This window comes from Eptatretus burgeri, chromosome 4, assembly GCF_056783735.1.
Source record: "Eptatretus burgeri isolate ZD-2024b chromosome 4, Ebu_testis_v1, whole genome shotgun sequence".
NCBI classification, from domain to species: Eukaryota; Metazoa; Chordata; class Myxini; order Myxiniformes; family Myxinidae; genus Eptatretus; species Eptatretus burgeri.
Genome location: NC_140964.1, coordinates 100,101,778 through 100,109,671, shown reverse-complemented (window position 1 = coordinate 100,109,671; position 7,894 = coordinate 100,101,778). Strand labels below are relative to the sequence as shown.

General features: G+C 44.4%; 1 protein-coding gene across 2 annotated transcripts in view; it reads right to left on the bottom strand.

Annotated features, from left to right (window-relative positions):
* LOC147028753 (uncharacterized) overlaps nt 1–1,177 on the bottom strand; it is a 92,950-nt gene extending 91,773 nt beyond the window's left edge. For both annotated transcript variants that reach the window (XR_015057696.1, XM_085879444.1), the window contains exons 1-2: nt 695–1,177; nt 51–238 (exon numbers count right to left, since the gene is read on the bottom strand). The gene's annotated coding sequence lies outside the window, so the exon portion shown is untranslated. The remainder of the gene's footprint in view (nt 1–50; nt 239–694) is intronic.
* Nucleotides 1,178–7,894: the final 6,717 nt, after the last annotated feature.

Genomic DNA, 7,894 nt, shown 5'->3' with positions numbered 1-7,894 from the left:
GGAGAGAGTGGGTCAGCTCAAATAGAAGAAAGATGGTGTGCCCTACTCACCAAACGCTCTTCCTATGGTATCCAAGGCCATCTCCACTCATGGCTTGCAGACTTCCGCTCCTGTCGCAGCTCACGTGTGGCCCTTCATGGAGTCCTCTCGTCCCCTGTTCAAGTTGAGGATGGAGTTCCTCGAGGCAGCGTTCTGGGCCCTGTTCTTTTTCTGGTTTTCATCAATGATCTCTCTGACTCTCTGGAAAATCCTCTTTATCTCTTTGCTGAAGAGTCCACCCTCTGTTGTACCATCTGTCATCCCTCAGACCGGCAAGCCACAGCTTCTTCGCTCTCTGCAGATATGGTAAAATCACAAACTGGTCCAACACGTTGAACATGTCTTTCAATCCTGACAAATCTCATGCTCTTAATATGTCTCACTGAAAGGACCATTTAGACGCCCCCCCCCCCCATCGACTTTCTCAACAATTCTCTGAAGAAGTCCTTTCATTCAAGCTTCTGGGTCTCACTATCTGCCATGATCTTTCCTGGAAAAGCCACATTTCCAACCTGGCCTCCAAAGCCAGTCACAGACTGGGAATCCTTGGTCGTGCAAAGTCCTTCCTCGGCCAACCTGAGCTCCTGACCACATTCAAAGCTTTCATCCGCAGCCTGGTGGAGTACTGCTGTTCCCTCAGGGCTGGCGCTCCTGCCTCTCACCCCTCTTGGCTTCACGTTGTGGAACCCAAGGCATTCAGGATCATTGGTATCTCCCACGGTGAAGTTGAGTCTTTGGGCCTCTCACTCTCTCACCACAGGCAGGTCGGTGGTCTTTCTGTCTTCTACCGTCTCTTCTCTGGTCTCGCCCCCCCCCTTCTCTGTATGCAATATGTCCCCACCATATTTCCACAGGGCGCTCAAGGTCCACCAACAACCCCCTTCGGGTAAAATTACCAAAATCACGAATCACTGCTCACCTTCACTCTTTCATTCGTTTTTTCCCCGCCTTTGGAATAAACTTCCACACTTTGTTCAATCCCATTATTCCCTCCAGGCCTTCAAAACAATCGTTCACCACCACCTCTTATCTTCCCCCATCCAAAACCACGATCTTTTCTACCCGTTAATTCACTCCAAGCCCACCTCCTTCAAATTCCCTGCTTTCCTTCCTGAAAGTCCCTGTAATGTCCATCTTGTATACCCCATTGTTCCCCACCCCACCCCTCTCCCTTCCACAGATCTCCTCATGTCTCTGTTCCCCACTGTTTTGTCCGTCCCTCTCCCACCCCTCTTGTCTCATGCCCCCCCTTGCTGTGCGTTGTATTAACTGTGCATATGAGCCTCGACAATGTATACAAAAAACAATAATTCCATTTTACTACATAACGTAGAACAATTATCTCTCCAAAAATTATCAACATCTATTGAATTTAACTTGAATAAAATAAAAGTATCAGCATTGTTTCTCATCACGTGACGAGGAAGTTGAAAGTACGATTGACTAAGATAAATACAATTACAAGAAGAATGTCTCCCTCTTGTGTAGTAGCTGTCCATTACCGTTTGGTTTCTCTCATTAACACAATCATCAAAGATAACGAGGTTCTTTTATGATTTATCCAAATCTTGGGGAGACGGTATATCATCCGTATTATCACTAAGAATACAAGTTATCGGTTTTGATTTCTTTTTACACTTCTGTGCATCACAAAATAGTTGTATTATATCTTCAATGTTGTAATAATTTCGTTTGTTTAGAAGTTTAAATTAAGCAATGATGTCTTCTTTTTGAAAACCCGCATTAAACCTTGTGAGAGTAGTTGATACTGAGGTTTAAAACTTGACTTTGTGAAAATTATTAAATTATCATAATCTAAAAAGTTGGGAGTAAGGAGCATCTTCAAAAGTAAGCAGGTTTTCCACCTCTACTTGAACCAACTATGAGACATCTTAATGAATTTGGAAGATTTTTATGGTTGTTAAATTATATCTTATTTTCCGAAATGGGTAAAAAAAAATCTTTCATTTATACATTGAGAAAATAAATTTTCTAAATTTTTATTGGCTTTTTTAGAAACTGTTTTTTTTCATACATCAAAGGGGGGAGCTCATCGTAAGCCAATGGCCATCCATATCTAGTGCCCAACTGTGGCTGTGGACGTCCTCCTGCAGTTGGGTTACTTTTTTATTGGAGGAGGTTGGTTGCAGGATTTGCACTCCAGGCACTGTAAAACCCTTCATTATGCAAAACGTACCAAAAGCATGAAGAAATCTGAAAACCCACTCCGGAGGAGTACCTCCAGTGCAGCTACCTTCTGCAGGGCAGTTCAGGGGATGACAGGATTGGGGCAAAGCCTTTGGGACCCACAATCTTTGATGGTAAGAGAAAAACCACAGGGGTAACCTTCCCGGGTCAGATTGCGGTAGTTTGTGTCGGAGTGGTGCTGAGGTGTTGTCCACCAGATGGCGGTTTCCTTCGGTTAACCTGAGGCGGTCCCTTCGGTTGGGTGCCTGGAATATGCTATCTCTGTTATCATCTGAGCTCAAGTGTTTGAACGTCGGTATTACAGCACTCTCTGAGGTTCGGAGACCTGAATGTGGTGAGATCATGGCGGGTGTTTACACATACGATTGGTTTTTGGCGCTCTGATGGTTACCATGCCTAAGGAGTTGCTGTCGCTGTGTCCAGTAAGCTGACTCCAATGATAATTGAGGTAACACCAGTCAACGAGCGTATTATGAGACGAAGGATTCTTCACTCCTTGGGTGTCATTTCCCTGGTATATGCTCCGAGTATATATATATGTATATATATATATATATATATATATATATATATATATATATATATATATATATATATATATATATATATATATATACATATACATATACATATACATATACATATACATGAAATGCTCCGACTGAGGCGAGTGACCTCACAGTGAAGGGAAGGACGCATTCTATGCCACACTCGAGTCTGTGGACGATCAGTGCTACAGGCAAGATACTATTCTAGTCTTGGGGGATTTCAATGCATCGACTGGAAGTCATGGGGATGGTTATGAGACATGCGTTGGTCCCCATGGGTCTGGAACTGTGAACCAGAAGGAAACTAAGTTCCTTGACTTTGCAAGAAGTCATGAACTTAAGGTGGCTGGTTCATGGTTTCAGCACCCACAGGCTCATCGCTGGACTTGGTATTTCAACGCTGGTGGTGTGGCAATGGAGATTGACCATGTGCTCATTGATGGTCACTGGAGGATGATCTCAGACATGCAGGGTCTACCGCAGTGCTTAGCCGCTCAATACCAACCACAGGCTTGTTGTGGCAACACTGAAATTGCAGATTAAATCTGGGAGAATGGTACCATCCCAGCCTAGGCTGGATGTTGGCAAGCTCAAGGATGAGAGGGTAGCTGAGGAGTTTGCGAACAGGCTGAGTGGAGATTTTGTGGGTCTCTGTGCTTTGGGGGATCCTGAAGAGTTGTGAAGTGCCTTCAAGACCACCGTCCTTGATGTTGCTGGTGGATGTCTTGGAACTCACCATAGGGCGAAGAAGAATTTTGTCTCTTAAGGGACAATGGACACCATTGACCAGAGTCAAAGGGCCAGGTTGAATGGCAGAGCTGAGCTGTTCGGGGAGCTGAGGCGAAAATTGTATGTGCGCTCACGGTGGATAAGGAGGCCTATGTGCAAAGAATTTGTGAGGGGTTCTCGTCCTAGTTACAGGGGAATTTGTGCATTGCTTTCCTCCAAGCCCGTCCCCTGGTGAATTGCAGTTAGAGTGGAGGATGGTGGGCTCTTGACATAGGAGTCCAAAGTGAAGGCCCGCTGGGCCGGTTGCTGTGAGTGGCTGGACCAGGCTGATCCACCAGCTGCCGAGTTGGATGTCAAGGGTGTTACTATCACTATTGCTGATCCTCCAATTAACTGTGATCCACCATCGTTTGTGGAAACACAGGCTGTGGCGAACCAGTTAAAATGGGGTAAAGCTCCTGGGATCTGTGGCATCCATGCTGAACTTCTCAAGGCTGGTGGAAATGCTGTACTTGTGTCGTTGCATGCAGTTCTGTGCTCTGCCAGGAACAGGCGTCATTCCTACTGACTGGAAGAGGGGCCTTGTTGTCCCTCTCTGGAAAGGGAAGGGTGATCGCCAGGACTGCAACAACTACCGAGGGGTGATGCTGCTCTCATTGCCGGGCAAGATCTTTGCTCGGACAATTCTGAGAGTGGTCATAACCATCTGCTTGAGCAGCAGCATCCAGAGCAGTCAGGCTTTATACCAAAGAGGACAAGGATTGACCGTATCCTTGCTCTTTGGGTCCTCACCAAACGGAGGCGAGAGTTTCGGCAGGGGCTGCTTGCAGCCTATGTTGATCTCTGCAAAGCGTTTGATTCAGTGAATTGGGATGCCCTCCGGAGGATTCTTGATCCTCGTGGGTGCCACCAAAACTGATCAATCTGATGTCTGAACTATACTCGGGTACTGAGAGTACTGTCATACCATCTCTGACTTATTTCCAGTTGTTACCGGAGTTCATCAGGGGTGTGTACTGGCCCCCACACCTTTCATCGCTTGTATGGACTGGATTCTGGGGAAGGTGCCAGAGAGATAAAGCTGCGGTGCATCGTTTGGGAATGTCAAAATTTCTGACCTTGATTTCGCAGATGATGCAGTCATCTTTGCAGAGACTCTGGATATCCTTTCGGGGGCCTTTGAGGTGCTGAATGAGGTTGGGATATGGATTGGGGGGTTGAAGGCTTGGAGTGGGGAGGGGATTGATATCTTCGGGTTCGGAAGAGGAGGGTGAGGACTTGGATTTTGGGGGTGGGGGGGGTGATGACTTGGGGCTTGAGGAGGTGGGGGGAAGGGGAGTTAAGGACTTGAAGTGACATTTTACCTTGCATGGCTGTCCCTGCTACTAGTTTTGTAATGATGTTACTATTATTATTATTATTATTATTATTATTATTATTATTATGCTATTGCAGTGTCATCTATCTATAATTCCAGCAGAGTGTGTGTGTGTGTGTGTGTGTGTGTGTGTGTGTGTGTGTGTGTGTGTGTGTGTGTGTGTGTGTGTGTGTGTGTGTGTGTGTGTGTGTGTGTGTGTGTGTGTGTGTGTGTCTGTGACCGTTGTTTCTCGACAACCACTGGTCCGATCTAATTGAAACTTGCCAGGTATATTGCTGGAGACCTGAGTATGTGCCTTTTCAAGGTTTGATATTAATCGGCCAAGTGCTTCCCAAGTTATGGCCATTTATTTACCAACCAATGACAGGATACGTTGCTGCGGCCATTTATTTACCAACCAATGATAGGACATGTTGCTGCGTAGGCGTGGCCGATGGGCAAGAGAACCTCAGCCGCGTTCGCCATTATGGGTTTTTTTCTCTTCTCTTCTCTTCGTGTTTTTCCTTGCGAAAAGGCAAAATACGTTGGCGCTAATTGAATAATTGGCCATTAAAACTAATAATTTATCAAAACGTTGGCAGATCCAGCAGCCTCCGCATTCTTGCCCTGGGCGAGGAAACAAAGGAGAAGCGCCGTTTCCTCAGCAATGTTGTTTATGAAGACGTGCTAATGAGATAAAGGTGTGTACAATGTACATGGAGACAATTTTTATTATTATTTATTTATTGAAGAAAAATTGTTCTGAAAATAATTTATCAAAAAAAGTGCACAACTTTTTTTTGTTTCCAAGTATCAAAGCGGTGTGGCCTTTGGAAGTGTTATGGAATTCAGCTCTACTCAACATGCTTGCCAACGAAATACATCTCAATTTGGTGGTATGCTTTGCAAACTATTTTTTTTTTAACTATTTTCAAACTAAAACAATTCGAACATGGAATACCTAATGAGACTGTACTTTCAGGTCTCCTACAAATCTTACCGTTGCCTCACCGTGACGTAGGAGTGGCAATGGTCAATGGCAGCGAATGTCATGGCTAGCAAAGACGGAGGTAAATTTGATTTTAATTTGGATTTTAATTAACTCTGTGTGTGTAAGTATCACAGCAGTTGTTACTTCAATGAAAGCGATAATTCGTGGAATGTATGTGAACATTCCGTACGGACACGCACTACTTCCAGATGATGACTTAATGTATTCTAATAATTTCTCGATTTCTTATCCGCATTTATAGATAAACACAATGCCCCAATCCAGTCGTCGTTTATGAGAGCGAAGGAATGGCCTGTGTGTTTGTTTGAAAGCTTTTTTTTTGGAATGTATGGCCATGCACATATGGGCATGCGAGAGCGAAGGAATGGCCTCTGTCGTTGTTGTTTCTGGCACGCGGTTTGAAAGTTTTTTTTTTTGGTATGTATGGCCACGCACGTATGGCCACGCACGTACGGGCACGCGAGAGTGAAGGAACGGCCTGTGTAGTTGTTTCTGGCAAGCGGTTTTAAAGTATATAAATTATTATTTTTTTTTTTTGCACGTACGGCCATGCACGTACAGGCACGCACGTACGGGCACGTGAGAGCGAAGGAACGGCTTGTGTGGTTGTTGTTTCTGGCACGTGGTTTGAAAGTTTTTTTTTGTATGTACAGCCATGCACGTACGGACACACACATACGGGCACGCACGTATGGTCACGCACGTCCGGCCACGCACATACGGGCACGTGAGAGCGAAGGAATGGCCTGTGTGGTTGTTGTTTCTGGCACGCGGTTTGAAAGTTTTTTTTTTTTTTGGTTTGCACATTCGGCCACGCACCAAGTCATTCTAAAACTGGACCTTTAAAAACTCTACGATAACATGTAATGACGCTCAACCTGCTCTGCATACATCTTAACACAGTATTTTCTTCAAATAGTGGGGCAACTTAGCATAACAATTGTGCATTTTGTGAGGAAAGCACCAAATTTGGCACACTCGTCGCCGAACATAATATGAACAGATTTGGATATTGGGCCATCTCAAATTCAGCCGCTGATGGCTGTGGCAGCCATTTTCCACTGCCATCAAAAATTTTGAGATGGCCTAATATCCAAATCTGTTCATATTATGTTCGGCGACTAGTGTGCCAAATTTGGTGCTTTCCTCACAAAATGCACAATTGTTATGCTATATTTAGCTAAGTTGCCCCACTATTACTAGAAGGGTACTCGGAAGAGCGCATACCTCCGCCACGCAATGCCTGATCCAATAGAACATACCTGAGCCAATACATTGTTTGAAATATCATGCTATGTATGTTTTTTGGCCCCATCTCTCAATGGTGAAGAAACTTTAAAAAAAATTTTTAAAAATCCTCGTATCTGGATCTGGATTCAGGCCTTCACCAAAATCAAATCAATTCTTCCTTGTCACATACCCAACCTGTCCAGCAAATTTCGTCCGAATCCGTCCACAACTTTTTGAGATATCGTGCGATACATCGTTTTTGGCCCGATCTCTCAATGGTGAAGAATCACTTAAAAATTTGAGTAGCCAGATCCAGACCCAGATCTTCACCGAAATCTAATCAGTTCGTTCTCATCACACACCCAACCTGACCCAAAATTTCATCCAACGCTGTCCACAACTTTTTTCGATATCCTATACACAAACAAACAAATGAAAATGCTCGTTGAGCAAGGAATTGCCGGAATAACTTAGTCATATCTCCATGATCTGTGAAAAAAACAAAAACCTGGAAATCAATTTGGTTCTTATAAGTCGATAGTGCTACTGTTTAATGAGTTATAGCACTCAGTTTGGTCATGATCAAAACTTGGAAGTCAATCTAACTTGAAATGGCATTTTTATCGCAATTTGAAAGTTTTGACCCGACCCCCCCTGACATTCGACCCCCGACCGTTAGGAAGGTTGTTGGTGTGATACCCCAATGAGACATATGGTTGGATGCAGAATTGGAAGATGCACGTTTTCGATTTGGTTTGAAGTCGATACGAC